The sequence below is a fragment of the Pan troglodytes genome, chromosome 18, assembly GCF_028858775.2.
Source record: "Pan troglodytes isolate AG18354 chromosome 18, NHGRI_mPanTro3-v2.0_pri, whole genome shotgun sequence".
Lineage (NCBI taxonomy): Eukaryota > Metazoa > Chordata > Mammalia > Primates > Hominidae > Pan > Pan troglodytes.
In genome coordinates this window covers 76,588,209-76,615,148 of record NC_072416.2, presented here as the reverse complement: position 1 = coordinate 76,615,148, position 26,940 = coordinate 76,588,209, and the positions used below count along the sequence as shown (strand labels likewise).

Here is a 26,940-nt window from a genome sequence, read left to right as displayed (position 1 = left end):
TGTGGCTGGCTAGCACTGAGAGGAAGCTCTTCTTAGGGAAACAGGGAAAATATGCCTGGTAACATTTCTATAAAATGAGAGGAAAAAAAACACAACCCATGGCCCAGCCTGGTTGTCCATGGTGTAAGCAGAATCCATAGACTATTCCCCACTATCTGCGCGGTACTCAGACATGTCCTGGCAGCCTGCTATGCTTTTCAAGTTTGTTTTTTTAACATCTCTTAACTAGACCCCTTTTATCCAAAAGCCCTTCTGCACACCCCATGACATGCTTCCAGGGAATGTCTAGTCTAAAACTGAATGGGTAATTCATAACACCATCATCACCCTCACTGCGGAGCCTGTCATCTCTGTTTCAGAACACTAGTCTCCTTTTTGCTCACTTTTGGTTTGCCTTCAGCCCTTCTCCAAGTGCTCCTGTGAAGAGATGTATTTTGTAGCTTAAGAGTTTGCCTTTGTAACTTATAGTCAGCTATATTTTCCTTGTTCTGCTCTTAGACGGAAAACAAATTGCATAAGGGAAATGTCTTCATAGTACCAGTTCTTAAATATTTTACAGGCGGATATCTTGATGGGTGGTTTGGAGGCTCAATTATGCTTCTCAGGAGAGGGAATAAATATCCCTGACGATTTCCATAACAAACATGTGGTGACTTCTTGCAACTTCAAACCTGAGGTATCACCATTTGCCTCTGAAATCTGACTCAATGGCATTTGAGTATTTGAAAACGAGTCAGGCCAGCAAAACTGAACAGGTGTTACAACAAAATCAATCTATCCATCCATCTGTCTTTTGAGAGACTCAAAAAAGATAGCTAAGTCAAGTCATTCAGAACTACTGATGTAACACATCGTCATACCAAAAGTTTCGCTCTTGAATATACTTTTGGGGTAGAGGGGGTTACAGGTTACAAAGGGAAACCTTTTAAAATGTTAGCTTCCCCCAAAGAAAGACCCACAGAAGATGTGGTATAATATAATATGGAATTACACTGCACAGTGTTGCTGAAATCAGAATACAGATTGTTGCTGTATCCCACTCCAACTCATTTGATCCAACTACAATTCTTTGAGGTAAGTACCATCATCCCTCCTTTGCAGACAGGAAAACTGAGGCTCAAACAGGTGCAGTAACCTAGGCTAGGTCCACGAACTAGTTAGTATAAATCAGACATGGGATGTGTACTAAGTCTTTATTCCAAGTCATGTGCTTTTTCCACTTACCCTAGCACTCCCTGTAACTATCAAGCTACAAGGGAAGGCCTGAAATCTCTTCTAAGAGGGCCGACAATGGACCATGAGATGACCCTTCCAAGAACGGCATTCCATGGGATGGGTGGAAGCAAAAGGATGAATCTGCAAACTCAGTGTGAACTCTGATAGGTGGTGTTCCTCTGTGCAATTCTCTTTTTTGCCGTTGCAACAATACGTGGGGTTAAGGTGAGAAGGACGCTGGTATGAGAAGCCAACAGGCTGCACAGGTGGGGCCTCACAGTCTGGAGTACAGTGTTCTGCTCACCATGAAGTTTAAAAAAAAAAAAAGAAAGAAAGGCAGCCTAGAACAGCATGCTAAGCTAACAAAGCATATCAGGTCTCCAGAAAAGAGAAGCTGAGCAGAGAACTGGTAGAAAGCCACACAATAGTATAAGTAGTGAAGATCCAGTGTAAAGGTAGTTCTTGGACTCCCAGAGGCCATGAACATTCCCAGAGGGCAATGAGGACACTTAGAAAGTGTCAGTTTTGATTGGTGGCTTGGAAAAGAGCAGAGAGAATTTTGAGCTTTCTTAAACAGTAAAGAAAATATACCAGTGGAACCCCCCATCCCCAAGATTGCCCATTTGTCAACAGATGTCAGAAACACACAAAAAGACAATGAAGTGAGAAAGGTGGAAAAGAAGCCAGGGTGATCAGTATCACTGAGTTTGGAGTCATTTTATATCCAGGAAGACAGGGCACCTAAAATCTTCCAATATGCTTCATAGCTTTGTATAAAGTATGTTCTTCCACATTCTAAGTAAGGAAGAAAAAGAAGTTTCAGTGCTATAATGTCTATTTCAAGCTTTTATCAGCACTAATTTCAGTCCCCTTTTTCTTTATACTTCTGAACAGAGGGAAAACAGACATTAATTAAGCAAAGCTTTATCTCTTTCTACTCTAATGAAAGCCAAGTTACAGTTATATTTTCCCCAAGATTTTTCTCCACTTAATGAAGACATTATCCCCGAGTTTTCAAAGTCATTTTACAAAAGACCATTCAAGAGACATTACAGTCAGTTTAAACTAAAAAGTCTTTTTTGAAGTCAATAAACAATAAAAGAACAATGAAAAGAGGTCCTTTGATCCTGCCTTAGTCTACAGTCTTTAATTTCTGTTTTAATCTACTAGATAAGACTTGTATTCAAATATTCCTCACCTCTAGCATATAGTAAGCTTGAATTGATCATTTTATAATTCTCTCCTTAAAATATGTGTATATATGTGTTTGTGCGTATACATGTATATATAGACTGTATGATGTATATACATCATACATACACATACATGCATATCTAATTAACATGGGTGGTGATCAGAAAAAAGTCCTCTGCTAGAAAGGGGAAAATTTTTTAATTTACTTCCAGCCTACCTCTTTGAAAAATTGTTTTTAAAAAGAAGGAAAATGGAATCTTTGGCTTTGAAATTCATGACAAGATCAAAGACTATAATGCACATAGATTTTTCAAGGTATACATTATTAATAACACAGGCAAACACATAACTAATCAATAGCATGGTCAAGAGACAAGGTATGTTTAGTGTCCCCACGGCTCTGTGAATAACCCCATGCAGGGTAGGGATCGGTGTCCCTCTCTAAGATCTGTTTACTTTACTGGGCATTACATACAACCCAATTATTTCCTGCCCATGCTACAACGTTGCAACTGTGTGATACAGATGGAAGAAAAAAATTTTTTTTGCTTTTTTTTTTGAGACGGAGTCTCGCTCTGCTGCCCAGGCTGGAGTGCAGAGGTGAGATATCGGCTCACTGCAACCTCTGCCTCTCGGGTTCAAGTGATTCTCCTGTCTCAGCCTCCTGAGTAGCTGGGATTACAGGCACCCAGCGCCAAGCCTGGCTAATTTTTGTATTTATAGTAGAGACGGAGTTTATAGTAGAGACAGGGTTTCACCATGTTGGCCAGGCTGATCTCGAACTCCTGACCTCAAGTGATCCACCCACCTCAGCCTCCCAAAGTGCTGGGATTACAGGTGTGAGCCACTGCACGCAGCTGGAATATTTAAAAAACAACAGCAGCAGCTTAATATGCCACATGGATCAAAATATGTCTCCTTATGTGTTAGCCTCTTTTTGCTGAGATGAAATTCACATAACATAAATTATTTCAAAGTGTACAATTTAGTGTCATTTAGTACATTGACAGTGTTGTAGAGCTATCACCTCTAGTTCCAAAACAGTTTCACCACCCCAAAGGAAACTTGTACCCAATGGCCGGGTGCAATGGCTCACGCCTGTAATCCCAGCACTTTGAGAGGCCAAGGCAGGCTGATCACAAGGTCAGGAGATCGAGACCATCCTGGCTAACACGATGAAACCCCGCCTCTACTAAAAATACAAAAAATTAGCCAAGCATGGTGGCGGGCACCTATAGTCCCAGCTACTAGGAAGGCTGAGGCAGGAGAATGGCATGAACCTGGGAGGCGGAGCTTGCAGTGAGCAGAGATCGTGCCACTGCACTCCAGCCTGGGCAAGAGAGCAAGACTCCGTCTCAAAAAAAACAAAAAAAACAAAAAAAAAACTAAAGAAACTTGTACCCATTAACAGGCATTCCCTACTCCCCGCCGCCCCAGAAACCACCAATGCGTATTCTGTCTTTATGAATTTGCCTACTCTGCATATTTTATATAAATGGATCATCCTATGTGACCTCTTAATGTTTAATGTGTTAGTCTCTTTTAATTTAAAAGTAAGTCAAGCCCAACAGAATGCAATTCAGACTGTAAAGATCAGTTATTCAGAAAAAATCATGAAACACAGAATACATTTTAAAAAATAAGGTGATTACGCTACTGGTGCCCTCTGATGGTGGGTATTATTTACCTGGGCAATTAAAAGGAAATATGCTAAATTTACATACCAAGGAACATTTACAAGGGAGTAAATTACTAAAACAGGTTTTATAGGTGGAAAATATGAACACATTCCTGAAAAGCATGTTAAATTCAGAGATTATGGGTCCATGTGAGTTACTAGTGAAAAGATATCATTCAGGGACATTGCCCAACATTTTAACTTGTGGTCATGTGATAAAACAGACAGTTCTTTAACAAACCCTCCCCCAGGCTGGATGTGTGGCTCACACCTGTAATCCCAGCACTTCGGGAGGCCGATGCAGGCGGACTGCTTGAGCTTAGGAGTTGGAGAGTGGCCTGGGCAACACAACAAGACCCCATCTCTTAAAAAAAGAAAATAGCAAAAGACAAATCCTCCCTCAGGGCCACATTCAGAAACGGTAAAGAAGGCTGAATGGTTTTAATTCTAAATCAGTATGATTTCCAACCAGGATTATTCATCTGCCTTAGAAATAGGAATTTTTATGATTCTATGATACGATTTGTCTGTCTCCCCACCCAAACCTCATCTTGAACTGTAGTTCCCATAATTCCCATGTGTCATGGTAGGGACCCAGTGGGAGGTAACTGAGTCAAAGCCATGGGATCTGCCTGTGCTGTTCCCTTGATAGTGAATAAATCTCATGAGATCTGATGATTTTATAAAGGGCAATTCCCCTGCACACGCTTTCTTGTCTGCTGCCATGTAAGATGTGCCTTTGTTCCTTCTTTGCCTTCTGCCATGATTTTGAGGTCTCCCCAGCCAGGTGGAACGAGTGAGTTCAGTAAATCTCTTTTTCTTTATAAATTACCCAGTCTCGTGTATTTCTTCACAGAAGTATGGGAATGGAGTAATATGTTTTATTTCTTCTTTCTCTGATTTTCCTTATTGAGGGTCTAACATTTCCCCCCAGGTCAGAACAGAGAGTGGCAGTGGCCATTTCTCCAAAAAGGAGACTGAATGGGGCCCTTTACGAATATGAACAATGAGGCCTCCCAGGAAGAATTGCTGCATGGGTGGGGGCAACATAAGAAATGAGGCAGCAGCTCTGGATTTACAGAGGGGCAAATGCAGACAGATCTGCTTTCAAATCCTGACTTGCTTCTGACATAGCCTCTAACCTGCACCTTTACCCTTTAGAAAACAAGGATCCCTTGAAGGATCGCCATGAAGGTTCAAGGAAATATGGCACACGGTAAGCACCCAAGAAATCCTAGTAGTTTGTGATACTATTTGTATTCAGTCACTTGGTCAAGGTGCTTTCTGCGGACTGCTAGAAACTGAGCATTAACTTTTGGCCAGGATCTCCATTATCTCCCTGCCTCTCTACCTCTGTGCCTCCTTCCCTGTCTTCCTCCTTATCTCTCTTCTTTCCTTCCTCCCTTCCCCTCTCTCCTCTCTTTCCTTCTCCCTTTTTCTTTTTGCCTCCCTCCATCTCCCTGTCATCCTCCATTTCCCTCCGTCTCTCCCTCTCTTCCTTCCATCCTTCCGTTCCATTCTGCTTAGTACTAGACAACCCACAGAGTCCCTTGTCCACAATATTAAGCAATAAGCATTAGGTCCTAGTGTTCCTCATGCCACATCTCTCAGATGAACGGGTCAGAGCCCTTCCCAGGTCCTGACCGGTTGTCACTGGTGTGGGTGTGCTCTGATCAGCTTCATCTACTCTACAACAGCCCACTGCCTTGCCTGTCCTAGGTTCTGATCTCCAGATCAACAACCTAAGATTTCTGTTCCCTTGGAGAAAGACTCCCTTCATGGAATGGCAGCTCCACCAGCAGTACAAATTTAACATCCTCGTCCTGAGCCCCAAAGGTCCATACTAGAAAATGAGGAAGTTTAGCTCACCCTCTTAAATTACCAGGTGATCACTTGCAAACAGAACTCCCTCATAAAACACTTCTTTAAACTCTTTACTTGATCATAAACCCTAACCTAACACACATCAGCCCTGGGGTGAAGTAAGCATTAGAATTACCCAAGTTTTATGGAGCAAAGTGAGAGCCACATGACAGAGTTTCAGCCAACAGATTCTAACAGTCGCAGAATCAAAAAATATTTATTGAGAACCTACTATGTGCCAGATTCGTAAGATGCTTCAGTGTATGTGATCTCATTACCTCATCTCATTTTTCTCTACTACGCATCCTGATAAGCCATATCCTACTCAAAACAATACAAATGACCTGTTACATGTTTATCAATAATGACAGCTACTCAGCACATCTGGACAATGCTGGATAGCTGCTGCTTCTGTGAATTTAAAGAAAAATTTTGCTGCGAGGCATGGAAATATCTCCAGTCTATATAAATTAGCAGTTGGACACCCTAGGTTTCAAGGGTTATCCTTTTTAACCAGCCTGGCAATTCATTAAGCATCGGGTAAGAATTTCTTCTATTGCTTTTTACCACGGATGGACAATGCCTACCTATACCTGCAAGGGCACCTCCAACATGCGCACTGCACCTAAAATAGCCCTGCGTTAAGAAAAATGCCAAGCTCAAGTGTATAATTCCTCAGTGCTGCCTGTTTATTTTCTTTCGTGTTTTCACTCTGGCATGCCAACCCCAAATCTGCTACAGTAACACAGAATTGCAGTGGGATACGGATCTGACATGAAACAAAGACCTGCCCCTGCCTCAGCAAAGGCAAATAAAACAAAAGATCAATGAGCCTCAAAGCCAGTGTGCATAAATGTCACTGCGCCTGCAAAGAGGAGAGATCAGAGGACATTTACAAAATCACAGTCCTCCCACGGTGGTGGGAAAAGGTTACTGTAGTATGTCCTAAGGGGTGAACAGCGTGCCCAAGGAAAACAGTAAGGACAGGGCAAGACCCAGGAAAGCAACAAAAATTTGGATGTTGTCTGTGTGGCTGCCCCAGTGCCCGCTGCCTCGTTTCTCAGAGCTAATCAAGGGAAGCGTAACTAGTCCAGGCGGCAGGACGAGTTTACAACAACTGACAGTAACTATAACATACGCCAGTTTGTATTAAGATGTTATTGCACCTTTCCAGTTCTAATCACCAATTATGACTCTATTACTCCTACTTGGCAGTTCATCTGCTCCTGCCTCCGCTAAGGGCGACTTGGAGACGGACCTCTGATCTCCCGGTTCCACTTCAGTGAGCTCTCAGCACGGCGGCTGTCATTTGCAGACACTGAAGAGGTAAGGCATTGCTTTTGCTCAGGTAACTGTACCTGACCTTACAACAATTTACTAAGGAAATACCTGCTTAATAGCAGTGTGAGTGCAGTTTCCTTTATGCTGGCAACTGCGCTGCAAATTAGCAACAACAGGATAAATCTATGGCCGGCTCACTAGACACTTCATTAAATCACTGTTCTCTTGCCTTGTAGCGCGCTAATAGAATCACAGCCCTCGTTAGCTACTGAATAAAAGATCAATCACAGACTTTGAAAGCTCCTGCTACCAGCTTCCAGAGGAAACAAAAAAAAAAAAAAAAAAAAAAAGAGTGTGAGCAAGAGAGAAAGATATTTAGGATCATCGCTGAGATTCTGAATGGCCTCGCTGCAAGTTGCTTAAATTACCTTTTCCACAACTGACTCCAACTGTAATACTCAGAGGAACTTGTTAAGCCTGCCTTCAAGAGCAGCATTCTAATATATGACTGCTAGACCCTGGTCAAAAGTTCATAATGTGCATATGTAAAAAGGTACTAAATTGCCTGAGGGCTAAAACCAGAGGAGTTTAATTGTAGCAAAATGCTGAAAATGGTCTGTTGAGGGTCCTTCCATTGGGATACTGCTGGCTCTAGCTGATTGAAGTACAGAACATAAAACTCTTACAACAATATTTCCTTAAATGCTGGGGAAACTGCCAGCAGTTGGTATTGCATGAATGTTGTGGTTAAAGAAAAACATTTTCCTCCCCTAAAATAAATAGAGTATTAAAAACTGCTCCAACCCATAATTCTAAAGCATGATGGGAAAAGGGAGGGCTCGACGATCATAAATAAGGTATAATTCATAGGGCATGTCCAATCGACTTGCAGTGTATTTTTACACGGGGCACATTGAAGGTATTCAGGCATGACCTGTGAGGGTTTTTGAGCTCTGCATGGCTGTGATTGTGAAAACAGCTTTGCACTGAAATAACAGCAGCTCCTGGCTGCCTTACCTGTCACTGGGTTAGATATACACACATGGGGATCCTTGCGAAAGGATCTGTTTGACTTGCCTTTATTTCTTTCATAAAACAAGATCAGCAGTCCCACCTATGCACACATTCTACTTGTTTGGCTGGGTTTCTCATGCCCAGAATTCTCTACCATCTGTAAATATGCTCTTTCTTTTTTTCCTATTTTTTGTTTGTTTGTTTGTTTTTTCTCCCTTTCCTTTCTGGCCTTACCGATGAGTTCCTCATTTGGAAAACGGACAGTGCAAGAGCAGCAGACGGTGACTCAGAATGCTGGGAGGGCCTGTGTCAAATACAGGATGCCCAGGAGAAGCTAGAATTGGACAGGTGGGCTCTCTGATTTAAAATAAGTACATGAGAAAGTTAAGGCCACAATTCATGGATAGTGAAATCTGTATCCACAATTCATTTTCATCAAGTCAGAAAGGTATCAGACATGGAATTCTGCACTTTTGTTATGGCATCAAGCTTCCAAAGCAACAAAGTAATAGTCATACACTTTAAAAAACACCAACACTGTGTCAGATGTCCACTCTTCAAGTATGAAACTTGTGCAGTAGCATGGCTTCTACCTGTGGCAAGAACTTAGTAATCAACATTAGTGATACCCCTGTCCCTACTGATACCTGGAGGGCCTATTTCTTCAGCATTATTCTCCAGAGAAAACACTTTCAAACTCACACTGAGGTGCAAGTGATGTGTCCTCACGTAACAGAGCAAACTAAAAACTCAACTGAAATAGAGCATTCGTTTAGTATTTATGGTCAGGAGGATGGCGTAAAGATCACTCCATCTTGTGGATCCCATCCTCGCTATGCCACGTGGATCAAATGTCATGTTTAAAAAGTGGTCAAGTCTACTCTTTAGTTCTTCAAAAGCAAGGACACAGCAGGTCATTGGACACATCTGCCACAGGCCACATCAGTTCTCCCTCTTTCAAGCTCCAAGTCTGAGTCATTCAGGCCAGTGTTCTGCAAAACAAACAGGCATCTGTGGAAGAGCTAGTATGGTGTTGGTATCAGTCACATTCAGGGTTGGAGAAATCTGTGCACTGGAAGCTTGAGTATTCAGGGAGGAAAGGAGAGAAAAGGACATAGAGTAGACTGAAGACAGGTTATTACACTGAAAACAACTAAGGAAAGTATCAGCCAGGTGGGGTACCTATAATCCCAGCACTTTGCAAGGCCGAGGAGAGGTCAGTAGTTCGAGAACAACCTGGCCAACATGGTGAAATCCCGTCTCTACTAAAAATACAAAAACTAGCTGGGTGTGGTGGTGCATGCCTGCAAAACCAGCTACTTGGAAGGCTGAGGCACAAGAATCTCTTGAATCCGGGAGGCACAGGTTGCAGTGAGCCCAGATAGTGCCACTGCACTCCAGCCTGGGGAAAAGAGCGAGACTCTTTAGGGTGGGGAAGGGAGGGAAGGGGAGGGGAAGGCATAGTGGAGTCCAGGTACAGTGGCTCATGCCTGTAATCCCAGCACTTTGGGAGGCCGAGGTGGGCGGATTGCTTGAGCCCAGGAGTTCAACACCAGCCTGAACAACATGGTGAAAAACCCAACTCTATAAATAATACAAAAAATTAGCTGGGTGTGCTGGCGTGTGCCTGTAGCCCTAACTACCCGGGAGGCTGAGGTGGGAGGATCAGCTGAGCCAGGGTGGTCAAGACTGCAGTGAGCCATGACTGCACCACTGCACTCCAGCCTGGGTGACAGAGTAAGACCCTGTCTCAAAAAGAATTAAAATAAAATAAAATCTAGTCTAACAATTTTTCAGTTGCAGCATCAAGTAGGCCTTCAGGCTGAATGTAAATGCAAACATGTCACTGGTATTATTTTTAAATACTTAACTGCATTTAAACCAGAAGACGATTTCCAAGAATATCCATTGGCAAACATCAGCAATCTATAATAATGGCACTCGCAAGTGCAGAAAGTAGATTTTGCCTCATAAAAAGCCATTGATGCCTGATCGCTTACAATTAAGCCATATACCACAAATATTCATGTGCACAGAGTTTAAAGAAAACATGAAGCAAAGCAAGAATATGCAAAATGGCAGATACCGCATGACCTTGATAGTTAGAAAAGGAAGAAAACGGATACAAGAGGAGGAAAAGCTGCTTCTCTTGATGAAAGATGAAATCACGCTCCACTTATAGGCCACTCGGAAATACCCAGTTACTTATGCAAGCAAAGGGCATTTATTAAAAATGCTGGGGATACCATGTCCGTTAAAACATAAAATAGGCAAATTTCTTGGAGCCTGGTGAAAAAGGCATTACACCACTCTCTTTCATTGTGAACTTACGACAGTCTTTTAACCTTTCTGGGTTTGGCTTCTTAATCTCTAAATTAATAGCCTTGGCCTAGATAATCTCTAACGTTATGGGAAACTGTGGCCACCTGAGAAGGCTAAAGGAAGCTTCATTTAATCTTCACACAGAAGGCCCTCGCGGATCAGTCCTTCCAAAGTCATCTGCTGGCTTCCATTTAGGTACTGTAATCCATTAGTTTACTAATAGAATCCCTCTAGGTTGTAATTAATAGGACCAACTAGCCTGGGACAACTTCAAGTAGTTTTGTGACGGAAGTAAATTAAATGCTGAGGTGACACAGAGAATGAATATTGTTGGAAATGAAAGATTTTTTTTCCCTCCCAGGCCAAATAAGAATATACTAATCATCCCACAGTCTCCTGTCCCCTTTGCCAACCTCTACATGCTAATTCCACCCCCAACACACACAGATAAAAAGTGGCGCCACCTATTAGCAGACACTAGTACTCGTATGTATTTATATATATACTTCTATGTATGTATACACATATAGACATGTATTTTTAAATGTCAGATTATCTTCACTAATATTAATGCTAAAAAATTAATTTATATTCTTTTTACTTTTATATGCTATAAAATAATTTTAAATGACCACATATGCTGTAAATAGAAGAAAATAAATAAATGTTTAAGAAAAACAATGGTATACCAATGGCCTGGCATGGTGGCTTGTACCTGTAATCCCAGCATTTTGTGAGACTGAGGTGGGAGGATGGCTTGAGCACAGGAGTTCCAGACCAGCCTGGGCAACATAGGGAAACCTTGTCTCTAAAAAAAATCAAAAACATTAGCCGAACATGGTGGCATTGCCAATAGTCCCAGCTACTTGGGAGGCTGAGGCCAGAGGACTGCTTGAACCTGGGAGGTCAAGACTGCAGTGAGCTGTGATCACGCCACTGTACTCTAGCCTGGATAACACAGTAAGACCCTGTCTCAAAAAAATAAATAAATAATTTAAAAAAAAAACTATACCAATGAAACAATTAATTAATTGGCAGGGAATAGAAGAGGGCAGAATATATAATAAAACAGTATGTAGGGCAAGCCCGGCAAAATCATGGAACACACCTTCACATCTGAGGGATTTCTCTTCTAGAAACAAGGGGATACGAACTCCAGCATAAGAATTCAAGCAAGTTACTAAGCCCACGTAAAGTTCTTTTTTGTCACCTAGGCTGAAGTGCAGTGGCACCATTTTGGCTCACTGAAACCACCGCCTCCCAGGTTCAAGCAGTTCTCATGCCTCAGCCTCCGGATAGCTGTGATTGTAAGGCACCTGCCACTACGCCCAGCTAATTTTTGTTTTGTTTTGTTTTTTGTTTTTTTGAGTCAGAGTCTCGCGCTCACTCTCAGGCTGGAGTGCAGTGGTGCGATCTTGGCTCACTGCAAGCTCCGCCTCCCGGGTTCACGCCATTCTCCTGCCTCAGCCTCCCGAGTAGCTGGGACTACAAGCGCCCGCCACCACGCCCGGCTATAATTTTTGTATTTTTAGTAGAGATGAGGTTTCACCATGTTGGCCAAGCTGGTCTCGAACTCCTGACCTCAGGTGACCCACCTGCCTCGGCCTCCCAAAGTGCTGGGATTACAGGCATGAGCCACTGTACCTGGCCAGTTCATGTTATTTTCATGTGCGTCCTCTGCAGCCCCCACAAATGTTGTAAATGCACAGTCTTATAAAAACGGCTGTTGAGATTTCCCCAAATAAAGCTTAGCATTTGGGGGAAAAAAAGATTGGTGAATGAAAAAAAGAATCAAAAGTTTTTCTATTTCCACCTACCAATTGGTGAAATTCACCTTTGCTTTCTCAGGATGTACGTGGAAGACATGAAGCAATACCTGGTTGGTGCAGCTCTCTATCTAAAGACCTGTACTTAGTCATTACTTTGAAGGAACCAAGAGAACAAGTAGCAAATCTGAACTGAATGAAAAGACTTCTTGCTGCTTTATTTAAAGTCGTGCAATGGAATATTTGCAGGAGAGCTTTTGCTACCTCTGGATAATCCTGTTCCAGAAGAACTGTTATCTGAGATCCCAGGAAGGTTCCTGAAAGGTCTATTAATGAAGACAACAGAAACAAAACAAAAAGGGTGCAGACACAAACACGATCAGAGAGAATGTTGCCATTCTGTCTGAACATGGCCAATTCCCTTAACGGCACAGAAGATTCAAATCGTAGGGTGGGCACATATTGTGTGACATTTCAACATCAAATTAACCATCCTACCAGTAGCATCATTTAAGGCAGTGTTAGCAAAAATGCTGCCAGCCCACAAGGGGATGTGCATCTTCCCTCTTCAAACAATGCAAGTAACTCTTCATAAGGGTGATCAGTCAACGCCACGTGAACTAATTTGATAGTTCCGTCATCAGATGCATTGCAAATTTCATTACATATTTTAAATCATGTTAACATGGTTTGTTAATGTTGGTATTCACTAAAAAGCCACAGCACTTTAAATAATGAATGGGCATGATAATTTTTGCACATATTATGAAACTGACACATGCGGATATTCTACCTTTTCTCTTCTTAGAATCTGTCTTACATCCTTTGTTAAGAGTCATCAACAAAAAATATATCAGGATGTTTCAGAAACACCACAGATTCAGAATTTTTTAAATTTTTTATAAAAATGAATTACATACCCATTAGAAGAAAAAAATACTTCAAATTATGTTAAAATATTGTTCTATATTAGCTCTATCAGGTATGCCTGGGACAAGAATTTAATGCTATTGCTTAAGACAGCAAACCAAAAAAAGACAAAGTATTTTGTTAAGTGCTAAATCAATCTTAAATATCAAATATTTTCTATTACTTTGTTTATGCACACATGCATAAACAAAATTAAATTTTTTTAAAAAGTTTGTTTCTATTGCTACTTGTGCAACATTAGGACTATTTTTTCTCTTGCCTCCCAGCCCCCAACACTATTCACAGACACTCGTGACATTTCTAAGTGGTCAACTCTTCCAGCCTCTCTTTTGGTGTCTATGTTAAAAATGTCTCCCTCTTCCCAACTTACTGTGTTGCTGCTATAAAAACAACCTCTGAAACTCAGACACAACCTGGGGCCAACAGAGGCTGTGGGTGGCAGGGATTTAGAGCTTGAGCACTTCAGTCCGTTGCAAGGGGCTCGAATCCTCCTCCACCCCCTTTAGTTACGTAGCCTTGTCCACGTCACTGATTCCCTCTAAGCTCCTTCGGTAGTAACAAAGGTAGAATCAGCATGAAAATTAGATAAGCTACATAGCACAGGTCCTGGCCTATAGCCACTGCCGGCCTATGCCAGCTCCCTTAAGTGCACAGGAGATTAAAATAATGTTAACACAAATACTAGTTAAAATAATGTAAAAATAAAAGTTAGTTTGTTAAATCTCATCATCACTGCTCACTTCTGTCATCATCAACTTTAACACGAGGTCCCTGGTGGCCTTTTTTTTTTTTTTTTTAACCTTCACCTACCCGAGGCATCATTACAAATTCATGTTCATTACTTGAACCTTTGCTATAATATTGAATTTGTCTTGATTTAAATTTTGAAATTTTTTCATATTTTTTGCATCAATTTTGATTTTTTTTTTTTTTTTTTTTTTTTTTTTGAGACAGAGTCTTGCTCTGTTACCCAGGCTGGAGTGCAGTGGCATGATCTCAGCTTACTGCAGCCTCCTACTCCCAGGTTCAAGCAATTCTCGTGCCTCAGCATCCAGAGTAGCTGGGACTACAGGCACACACTACCACACACCCAGCTAATTTTTGTGTTTTTAGTAGAGATGGTGTTTCACCATTTTGGCCACGCTGGTCTCGAACTCCTGAACTCTGGTGATCCGTCCACCTTGGCCTCTCAAAATGCTGGGATCACAGGCATGAGCCACCACGCCTAGCGTCGATTTTTTAAAATGTTAGATTAAAATATCATTTATCTTCATTACTGAGGTTTTTAGCACCCCCACAACTTTGTCCATCCTCCTTGTCCCAGCCCAGCCACAGCTACAAAGAGAACCTAAAATTCTCTCGTTTGTGTCAACATGTTTGCCTCCGACACATCATTCAAGTCTCAGTAAAGACGTCATCTCTGTTCTGCAACTTTATCTGACTCCTCTTGTATCTACCCTCAAGACAGAAAAGCCATGCATCCCAGTGCTGCTCATCTCACCTCCCTTTCACATTCTTCCCATCTCCATCCTTCTAAGGTAGGCACCCATACAGCCAAGAGAACACCTTGCTCATTTTTGCATTTGCTATGCCTTAAGTCAGTACCTGACATGTGGGGCACTCAATGAACGTTTATCAGAGGGGAGCATATCAAACAGTATTGGGGCAGTGACTGCCAAAGAACAGACTGTGATCTAGCGGGGTGGTGAAACCAATAGTGGGTGGTGAAACCAGCAGTTGGTATTGAAACTGGGTCATCATTGGCACACACACAAAAACAAAACAAAAAACACAGGTGGACACGGTGGCTCAAGCCTGCAATCCCAGCACTTTGGGAGGCTGAGGAGGATGGATCACCTGACGTTGAGAGTTCGAGACCAGCCTGATCAACAACCTCTGCTAAAAATACAAAAAAAAAAAATTCCCCAGGTATGGTGGCGCATGCCTGCAATCCCAGCTACTCAGGAGGCTGAGGCAGGAGAATAGCTTGATCCTAGGAAGCGTGGCTTGGGGTCAGCAGAGATCGTGCCATTGCACTCCAGCCTGGGCAACAAAAGTGAAATTCTGTCTTAAAAACAAACAAACAAACAAACAAAAACACAAAAACACAACCTAGGGGAAAAAAAACAGCAGGACACTGCTCAGATAAAAGTATCATTTTGTAAAACTTTTATTTCACACAAATACACACACATGCATATAATACACACACACACACGAATATACATAAGTATAAACGTACTGGGTTGTAACAGAAAAAACTTAGGTAGTGGTCCAAAAAAGTTTGAGAGATGCTGTTTTAGAGCAACATAGAACATCTTGATCTGTCCATCAGAACTTGTCCTGCAACAGCCTACAGAAATCAAGGCTTCCAAAGTCATCCAAAACATTGAAAGTTTGGGAAACAATTAGATTAGGAGTATGCCCGGAGACCAATCCTCAAGAAACGAGAAACTCTAGAATACTGGAAGAGGCTTGCTGGGGAATTTCTTGGGTATTAGTTAATAAATAAATATTGATTTTTCAACAAATTAATGGCATATATTTCTCATTGAAACCACCCCATCACTAAAACTCAATGACAACAAAAACCAGATGTGGTGAAATCCAGATCTGCCCAATCTACAAGTTAGACTTGGTGGAAATAATTGATGCAAAAGAAACTCATGAGAGAAAAAGCTGTAAAACTTGGCATGTACAGAAAACAGATACATGAAATCTTCACTAGAAAATAAAAAAATGGTTTTGGTAAAAAGGCTTTCAATAAAAGAAGAGCTTAACTATCTTTGCACTGTTTAAAAACTGGATCTAAGTATTTAATTGACTTAATGGCATTCACCCTGTATTACACTTCCATGAAAGAAAATTGATCAGTGTTGATACAGCACTGATTAAAATGTTTTATTCATAAACAGAGTAAAAAAAAAATCTTCAGGATAAAAATAGCAGGGCTGAAGTGGCTTGTTTTATCTCTCCCTACCCTAGACAGATTTTCTAACTGCATATGCCTGTCTGCACAATATAACTTGAACAAACCCACGTATTGAGTCCTTACTGTCTACAAGCGTCCATTCGCATTTCTATCGCTAGCTCCTGTTTTCTTTATAAACCATCTTAAATGAACTGAATAAGAATTTTTTTTTTTTTTTGAGACATAGTCTCGCTCATGCGCCCAGGCTGAAGTGCTGTGGCGTGATCTCCACTCACTGCCACCTCCACCTCTCGGGTTCAAACGATTTTCCTGCCTCGGCCTCCCAAGCAGCTGGGATTACAGGCACCGCTACCATGCCCAACTAATTTCTGTACTTTTAGTACAGACAGGGTCTCACCATATTGGCCAGGCTATTATCAAACTCCTGACCTTAGGTGATCCTCCCACCTCAGCCTCCCAAAGTGCTAGGATTACAGAAGTGAGCTACCACGCAGGGCTGAGGAATAAATTTTTTACAAATACACATATAAGATATAAATAGCTGCAGCCTGGCCAACATGATGAAACCCGTCTTCACAAAAATACAAAAAATTAGCCAGGCATGAAGGCAGGTGCCTGTAATCCCAGCTACTCGGGAGGCTGAGAGAGGAGGATCACTTAGGCCAAGAAGGTTGAGGCTCATGAGGCTGCAGTGAGCCATAATCTTGCCATGGTACTTTAGCCTGGGCAACAGAGTAAGATTCCCTCTCAAAAAAAAATATATATATACACACACATATATACATATATGTGTGTGTGTGTGTGTATATATATATATATATATATATATATATATATATATATATATATATATATATCTCACTGGAAAACAATAGCAGCCATAGGGGAAACGGAATGTAGAAAAACAGAAAAAGATCGAAAGACATAAATACGTATTTATTAAGGCTAGGCACAGTGGTTCATGCCTGTAATCCCAGCACTTCGGGAGGCCAAGGCAGGCCGATCACATGGAGGTCAGGAGTTCGATACCAGCCTGGCCAACATGGTAAAACCTAGTCTCTATTAAAAACATAAAAATTAGCCAGGTGTGGTAGTGCATGCCTATAGTCCCAGCTACTCGGGAGGCTGAGGCAAGAGAGTCCCTTGAACCTGGGAGTCAGAGGTTGCAATGAGCCAAGATCTGCCATTGCACTCCAGCCTGGGCAATAGAATGAGACTCCGTCTCAAAAAAAAAAAAAAAAAAAAAAGAGAGAGAGAAAAAAGTATTTATTAGGTCCTTGATGAACTGTGATTACATGTACACACACATGCATACACACACAAACATATCTAATTAAAAGATCTGCCATCTGGTCTGCTGGCAGACTGCATGATAGCAATCACTAAGTAGCATGTGAATCATATGACAGTAAAAAAAATTGAAAAAATCTAAATCTGAAGACAGGATGGTTCTCAAATATCCATTTGTTCAAAGGATGTTATGCAATCTCTTTTTTTGAGTGCGGACAATCCAAGAAATATGTCCCAACTACAGATCAAGATAAAGTTACTTTTGGCCTGGTATTAAGAGATTCTGTGGGATATGCCTGTACTTCAACATAAATCATTTTATTAATTCAAATTTGACCTGCTTCCAAAAAAGGGATCTAACATGACTTAAAGAAAGAACATGCAGAGAACAAGGTGAATATAATGTATTAGAGTCACTAAAAATGGAAGGAAGTTGATATGCTAACCATTGCATTAATATGGCCTGAAAAAAGACAGTGTTGAACTAAGGGCTCCAACAATACATTACGTTATAATTTCATTCCTTCATGGAAGGAATGATGGCGGCTCCACAAGGATTTTCCTTAGAATCAAGAGTTGAAGGGTATTTCTCACCTGCTGTGATGTAACTCCATATGTTTGGGGATCAGATAATCAATAATATCTTTGACAATAAGTGTCTGTATACCCTCAGAAATCAGTAAGATGTCAGTAAAATTCATTCTAACTGGTAGCACACGAAGAAGACTAGCATTGCTTTAGTATCCACTATACACCAAAGGTTTCAGCTGTGTCCTACACACCTCCCACCAACAGCCCAAAGATGTGGGAGCTACTTTCCCCATTTTACAGTGAAAAAGAAAATCCAAAGCCCAAGGAGGTAATGTGGCTGGCCAGCAGGTCACTAAAAGGAAGGGCTGGGATTCATTCCAGGCTGGTTTCTTCAACTTCAAAATCCTATGTTCTTACGGCCCCTTCTGCTACCTCAAATTGCATCCTTCTGCAACCAAACTCAGCGAAATATGCTCTTCTCAGCTCCTCCCCATCCCACCATGTTGGTAGTGGACTGTGGAAAATAAATTAGTCCTAAGAAATGTGAATTGTTTTATTATCTTTATCTTCTAGTTCTGCAGAATGTATACTCATTCAGTGAAAAATCACAGTGAATCTCCTATTGTATCAAATACATTTCATATCTTCACATTACAGACTAACATGAGGACCTATCCATGGTCAGGAGGACTTGGCAAAGGTGAGTTTAATTTCTAATTTTAAAAAAAATGGCTTTGGATGAAATCGGCCTCCACTCTGGGTTCAAATAAGAACCCAACAGAGCCTTTAGCTTGGCAATGAGATAATGTGACATCGGAAGATGCAATAAACAAGCTTAAGTATAACGGGAAAGCAAACCACAGTCCAAGAAAGACTCTTCCAGGTTAGCGATAAAGGAATCCAATATATTATTCTACTTTTCATACATAAGAAATATGCCAGCTCCTTCCCAGTGCTTGGAACAGGAAGGACAAAAAGCAGAAGAAAATTGTATTGTTTTCATTATTGGGTATATTTCAGAACCTAATTCTTTTGAAATATAATGTTTTCTTTTAAGCATCTTCTTATGATCTTTCTTAGAGGAAATCTGCTCTGGGTTAATATTCAGAATTCAGCCATGGTAATTTCATTACTTGCTCTTTTATAGTTATAGAGAATTAACAAAGAGACAAATCATACACATAGCACACACAATAGCCAACAAGAAATGTTATGTTCTAAGATCAAAAAACAGACTTATTGCACTCACCTGCCTAGAAATATTAAAATATCAAAAAAAGTTTAAGTTCCCAAATTTTACAGGTTTTCTTTTTTCTTTTAAAGAGTGAGAATACTAAGAAAACATTATGCAGGTCTCAGTAGTTGATACACAGTATTTTTTTTGGATCCGGCAAATATACTTTTTATAACTTTTCTCTGAAAGAAGGAACTTTCTAGCTCAGATTACTTGGACACTCTGACTGTTTATTCTTCCCTTTTTTGAGCAGTCAGAAAAGATTTCTCTCGCAGTACTTCAAATAAATAAGATATCCAGCTGAACAAACACCATACATTCTCGTGGATTACTTTGGCTTCTTAAAGAATATTTCACTTTCTTTTTTCAAAATGTAAATGATTCAAGAGATCCCATCATATGCAACTCAAGGATGCAATGTTTAAAGTGGTTCAAATTCTACACAAGGTGGCATGTGAAGAAGCATAAAAAGAGCTTGATATTTCATAGGGGAAATTTGAATTTTGCTAAATTAGATACTTTATTATACATTTTTAACATGGTTGGCTTTATAACATGAAAACTATACTTTAGTATTCAAAATCAATCTCAAACCTATTTTCTAAAAGCAGCAAAGTAACGGGTGGTTATTCTTTTTAGCTTCCTGCTTAAAAAAAATCATAACAAAACAACAACAAATCCTAGGATTACATATAGTCTAGATATTCTACACAGGCTTTGAAATGATTGGCTAGCCTTACCAAGCTTTATGGCTTAAAAAAAAAAAAGTTCACGCTTTCTGGCTAGTTTTTGTAACTCAAATCCAAATTCTGCAATACACATTTCTTGAGAAAGACAATTTGGGCCATCGATTAACATGGGCCCCTTCTACTAAAGCAACATGAAAGCAAATACTTGACTTTAGGATACATTATCTACCAGTTTGTTTATTCTTTTCATAAGCTTTCTTATTAAATGACTAAATCTTACCTCCCATCAGAAAGCAGAAATGCATATATGTTTTAAATGGGTGCATTTGGTGCCTCTCTCAGCCCAGAAAGAGGGAAGAAAAGGATGACGAAAGGATGCAAACAGAAAAAGAACGAAGAAAAGACAAACTTATCCATAATAAATGCTGTGGCTTCAGGCAGGTCAAGAAAAATCATCAAGTCCTGTGAGTAAATCTACCACAATGTAGCAGGGTCCCCAAAAGGCACTGAAATCTAAAACAAAATTCAAGTTGTAGAGTGCGGTAGCTGGCCCTGATCACCCCTGCCTCTCAGGATTCATACCACTGTGAAATCCTTTCCCCTTTAACAACGATCAGACTCAGTGATTTCCTTCTAACAAAAAGAATATGGCAAAAGCAGTAAGACGTCACTTCCGTGGTTACATTACAAAGAACTGTGACTTTCATTTTACCAATGGATTCTATTTCCTTCTTGGCTTACATGCTTCGATAAAGCCAGCAGCCATGATGGAGATCCCTACGTGGCAAGGAACCAAACACCAGGCAGGAAAGGAAGCCTTCAATCCACTGGGCCATAAGGAACTGAGTCCTACCAGCAACCACGTGGGCTTGGAAGTGGATCCTTCCCTGCTGAGTCTTGAGATTGTTACCTGCTATAATGCCTACTTGACATAGGTGAATTTCTACCCTGTAATAACACTGCTTATCTTTAAGAAACAGGACACCTGTGATAAAAAGTTCCCTCTGTAACCAGACCAGCTGAGATTTGTTAGAAGCAAGATAGCTGATCCAAGGACTTCAAAAAGACCTCAGGTTTCATTATAATCCTATTTCCATGCTAAACAGCCCCCTCACCAGTGCCAGGACAGTTGACAATCACCATGACAATGATCAGAAGCAGCCATAAAAGGATAAAAAGGAAGGCAACACTCTGGTTCCGGGAAGTTCACTGCCCATTTCAAGAGAAGGCATGATTATTCCTCCCCTTGATTTTAATGTCCAGCCTCTTCATTAAAACAGCAACAACAACAAAGTCTATATTTTAACTTCCTCACCCCTCATTAGTGGAGAAGCTGATTTGTGAATTTGTGAGCCATGCTCCTGCTTCTCAATTCCATGGCCATTGAATAAAGCCTGTACTGCTTGACACTACTTTCGGTTTTGTGTGTTGGCTTCATGACACCCAACAGGATAAGACCCCATTCTTTTGGGGCACCAGCTTTGTCGGTAAGAAGTTGACTCCAGCCCAGTGGACACCTTGATTGCAGCCTGTGAGACTCTAAAGCAGATGGTCCAGCTAAGCAATGGCTGGTTCCTAATCTACAAAGGCTGTAAAATAATGAATGTGCATTGTATTAACCTGCTAAATATTGAGGTAACTTGTTATGCAATGATAGATAACTAATACATAGAGTTTTATTAATTTCTGCCTTTTTTGCTCGTCTTGAGGAATTTTACTCCCCCGTTATGAATTACTGTGGTCCTTTGGTCAGCTTCAGAAAATGAGCAGAAGGGACCACATACTCACAGGCCAGTATTTCATTGCATGGATTGGGGGCAAGTAATGAGAGCAGGGCCGTTGTCCCAGAACTTCTATTAATAATAGTTTCTAGGCCAGAAGCAGTGGTTCACACCTGTAATCCCAACACATCGGGAGGCTGAGGCAGGCAGATCACTTGAGGTCAGGAGTTCAAGACCAGCTGGGCCAGTATGGTGAAACCCTGTCTCCACTAAAAATACAAAAGTCAGCTGGATGTAGTGGTGGGTGCCTGTAAGCCCAGCTACTTGGGAGGCTGAGGCAGGAGGATCGATTAAACCCAGGAGGTGGAAGTTGTAGAAAGCAGAGACTATGCCACTGCACTTCAGCCTGGATGACACAAGGAGACTCCAACTCACATAATAATAATAAATAATAATAATAGTTTCTTCTGCTTTCCTTGGCTGCTAAGTAGCTTAGAACAAAGTCTGCCTTCCTCCAGTACCCCTCCACTGACTCCCCAGCAACAGCTGTAGAGGTTTGTGAAATGGAATCCGGCATGGTTTCTTTATTCTTTCTCGAGTAAATGTCCACTTTTGCATTTCCTTCCGCCTCCGACTAATTTTTGTTGTCATTACTTTTTGGAACAATGGAGTCTAAGGGGAGGCATGCATGTATGCGGATATTTACCTAAGTGTAGTTGAATAATTACACATATACTTTCACCTCTGATAAATACAGATTCAATTCCATCCCTGTCACTTGCTAGCTAAGTGATCTAAGACAGTTTACTTAGCACTTCTAAACTTCAGTTTCCTTGTCTGTAAAAGGAAGACAATTTTCTTAAACTTCTGCAGGATGTAGAAATTCTACATGATGATGCAATAAGCAGCTTTAAACAGATTTACTAATTTACAGCAAATGCTTAAGAAAAAACTTATTACAGTATTAAAATATTGCCATTGTTACTGGCACAGGAGTAAATGTACAGAGTTACAGATCTAGTTTCCTCTGTAATTTTAGAAAATCCATCTGTCCAGGGTCCGTTCCAAAGCTACACAGCTAACTTGAACTGAGCCAGATTTTTGTAAGATCAAATACTCTGCCTGTCTGGTTCAGAAAACAGGAAATAACTCAAACCTTTCTAAAAACCTTACTTCTGAAAGGCACTGGACAGGACAGAGTACAGAGAAGCATAAATAAGACATCCTGCCATCATGACCTTCCAGTATAACAAAGAAAAGCACAGGGCACAGCATAATACACCTAAAATAAGTATATAATTGGCAGTGGCTCACACCTGTCATCCCAGCACTTTGGGAGGCCAAGGTAGGTGGATCCCTTGAGGTCAGAAGTTCATGTCCAGCCTGGTGAACATGGCAAAACTCTGTCTCTACTAAAAATATAAAAGTTTGCCAGGTGTAGTAGCACATGCCTGTAATCCCAGCTACTGAGGAGGCTGAGACTGGAGAATGGCTTGAACTTGGGAGGCGGAGGCTGCAGTGAGCCGAGGTAATGCCACTGCATTCCAGCCTGGGAGACAGAGGGAGACTCCATCTCAAAAAAAAAAAAAAAAAAGTATACACTTGGTACTATACTCGATGTTCACCAAATAGTAAGAAAAACATATCATAAGTAATTTTTATAAGGTAATCATGAACAATTATAATATTAATTATAATATCAATAATAGGAGTAAAATCATCACAATAATCTAACACTTGCTGGCATTTACGGAGTTCCTGGGATGTGACAGAAATGCTTCCAAGTCTTTCTAGGCCTTCCTGATTTTAGTCCTTGCAACAACCGCCTGAGGCAGGCAACATCTCGTGTCAAAGCAAAGGCAGACAAGGACCTGAGACTTCAGGATGTTGACCAAGGCCATGGAGAAGGTAAGTGGCAAAATTCGACCTTTAAACCCAAGACCTCCTCAGTCAAAAGCCCATGCTCTTTCCATACTTCCTCTCTAAGACTTGAAAAGAGCGTCACAGGTTACAAAATACTCTCTGGAACATGGTCTCAAGTATGATGTATGTATTTCTTGACCATTGTGTACATTAAACTGATAGTTTACTAACTAGTTTTATGAATGATCCCTACTGATACCTTTTTATCACACCAAAGGAAGAAAAACACATCAATACCATTAGCATTTCTATTTTGCGCTTAGTCTTTCCAGATCTAAAAGAAGCAAAATAAGCCCAGTTATCAGTCCACATACAGCCAGCTACGCATTTGACTATTTCAGCCAAATTCCACAGCCCATTTTCCAAAGCACAGCAAAGTCTAGGCTCATCAAAAACATAAGTAAAGACGTTTCTCTTCTTTCCCCCCTCCCCTGCCTTGCCCCCCACCCCAAGACAGAGTCTTGCTCCATCATCCAGGCTGGAGTACAGTGGCACGATCTCTGCTCATGGCAACCTCCACCTCCTGGGTTCAAGTGATTCTCATGCTTCAGCCTCTAGAGTAGCTGGGACTACAGGAAAGCTCCACCACGCCCAGATAATATTTTTGTATTTTTAGTAGAGAAGGGTTTCACCGTGTTAGCTAGGCTGGTTTCAAACTCCCGGCCTCAAGTGATCCAGCCCACCTCAGCCTGTAAACCTGTTTGCTTGTTTGTTTTGTTTACTAACCAAAGGTGATCATATTATTTCTTTCTGTGAAGATGAATTAGTGAAAACAATTACTCAAATTAAAGCTCCTTCCTGGGCTGAAATCGGAGTGGTTTGTCTCTTCATTTCCACGCCTATCATCTGTCTTCCCAACATACGGTCCCCATGAGGACAGGGACCTTGTATAGCATTCTGTCCCTAGCAAAGCACCTGGCTTATGTTAGACGCTCAATAATATTTGTTGAATGAATGAATGCATGCACATCAAAAAGATCTTGTGACATGATTTTTGTGGCCCACCCATCAATTTACTGAGGTGAGCGCCCTTCTTCTAGAACATATTCCCCCTTTACTCGCTAATGCCCCAAATCCTTTGTGGAAATAGATGGGGTATGGTATTTACAAAAAGGCACAGGCTGAAAGAATGGCTTCTGGATAAAAAGAATCTAGACTCTAGGACAGCTTATACCCTGATGTAAACCTGTATCATTTCTTTCCCTTCACCCCACGAGGTGGTAAGTCCAGAAAGGTCTGCATTTCACAGATGAGCTCACCTGGCTCGCTACACGATTAGGTGAGATGCAGCAAAAAGTTTTAGTGCAGGTTTGGAACCTGGGATCCGAAACACACACAGAAGAACTATGGAGCTTAAATGGTACCTGTAGGGTTTTCTAGGCCAGTCATTCCAAGTACAACCCCATCACTTCCAACAAAGGGAAAAACAGTAACAGCAGCATTTGAGTGAGTTCTCCCTAAAGTCAAATATATTCCATTGAAAGAACTGCTCCTCATAGGCCGGGTGCGGTGGCTAATGCCTGTAATTCCAGCACTTTGGGAGGCCGAGGCAGGTGGATCATGAGGTCAGGAGATCGAGACCATCCTGGCTAACACCGTGAAACCTCGTCTCTACTAAGAATACAAAAAATTAGCCAGGTGTGGTGGCACGCGCCTGTAGTCCTAGCTACTCGGGAGTCTGAGGCAGGAGAATTGCTTGAACCCGGGAGGCAGAGGTTGCAGTGAGCCGAGATCGCCCCACTGCACTCCAGCCTGGTGACAGAGTGAGACTCCACCTCAAAAAAAAAAAAAAAAAAAAAAGAATTGCTCCTCGTCCCATAACTGTATCCTTCCTATAATTTTTGACATGAAAATATCCATTCTCTTAATAAATGATGGTAGGTTCAGTTTTCATCCAAAATTTATGAAATACAATGTCTGTGGGCCCATGTTAGTCTCCTTTTTTTATTTCCTTTCAAGTTAAACTGTTCTATTAACCCAAGGGATGGCTATTCTTGGTTAACTGATTCATTTTACAGATAAGAAAACTGAGGACCAGAGAGGATAAGTGATTTGCTCAGAGACACACAATTATCTAAAGAGAGCACACTCTAAAATTACATTAGATGAGTAAGACATAAAGAAGGAAACCCATGACCACAGAGCCCGGCACGGAGCTGGGAACATGTGCTCAGCTGATTTGCAAAGTATTCCTTTACCTTGGTGTAAAAAGAAGAGGGAGAGGAGTTCCGTTTCCATAAGATTCTGAGCACCAGGTTTCAGCCCTCTTTGTTTTTGCTAGGAAAACATTACCTTACACCTCACAGGGAAAAATCAACATGTCCAGTGAGTTATACAAAAATCACTGTTCACAGAAGAAACATTCCAGAAACATCGTCATGGGGCAATACAAACTCTTGGCCTCGGTTTAATCACGCTGGCCTCCAATATCTAAACTGCGTTGCAGCCAAAAATCATTGGAAATAAGTATGAAATTGGAGAAAAGGAAACTGAAAGAGGGGAGGATCAAAGAAGGCACCACAAACTTAAAAGAAAAAAGAAAAGTAATAAAAGAGCTACAAAGAGTTATAAAGAGGCAGCACATTACCAAAATGCCAACGGGCACACAGAAGAAAAGGAAACCGGGAAGATAAAACTAGGGGAATTGCAAATCTTGGTTAAATGTTCATTAAATAATTTGTCACACATACTAAGACCAGATAGTCACTTTCTCCCCTTCTCGGGTGCTCATTCAGGAACAAAGGCCGAGGTGGATTTAAAACACTATAAAGCAAGGCAGAAAAAATACATTGATGAGGTGCTCCAGCCTCACAAAGGCAGATCTAGTTTCCTTCTCTTTGTTTTTAACAAGAAAGTGGCCAATGTTTCCTCCAAGCTAAGGTGTGTTCTTGGTGCCAGTAAAACAGGCAACCGGAGGGCTTAAAATCTGCACTGTGGAAGCCTGCTGAGTTCTGATGAGCATTGTGTAATCTGTCTTAGTGGTTCCTGAGGCTTGCACATATAGTTTTGGTTTTTTGTTTTGTTTTGTTTTTCAGTCTCACTCTGTCACCCAGGCTGGAGTGCAGTGATGCGACGTCAGCTCACTGCAACCTCCACCTCCCAGGTTCAAGTGATTTTCATGTCTCAGCCTCCCAAGTAGCTGGGATAACAGACACGAGTCACCACACACAGCCTTTTTTTTTTTTTTTTTTTTTTTTTTTTTGAGATGCAGTCTCGCACTGTCACGCAGGCTGGAGTGCAGTGGCGCGATCTTGGCTCACTGCAACCTCCACCTCCCGGGTTCACGCCGTTCTCCTGCCTTAGCCTCCTGAGTAGCTGGGACTACAGGCGCCCACCACCGCGCCCACCACCACGCCT

At 41.3% G+C, this 26,940-nt stretch overlaps 1 protein-coding gene and 1 long non-coding RNA gene across 3 annotated transcripts in view; one reads left to right on the top strand and one right to left on the bottom strand.

Moving 5' to 3' along the window:
* Window positions 1–26,940, bottom strand: part of WWOX (WW domain containing oxidoreductase) — a 1,110,761-nt gene that overhangs the window by 736,350 nt on the left and 347,471 nt on the right. The gene's annotated exons all lie outside the window — the stretch shown is intronic.
* On the top strand, window positions 6,811–13,475 carry LOC104002683 (uncharacterized). The gene is made up of 4 exons (XR_675066.4): window positions 6,811–7,073; window positions 7,166–7,276; window positions 7,468–8,593; window positions 12,416–13,475. It is a non-coding gene; the product is annotated as an uncharacterized LOC104002683 (long non-coding RNA).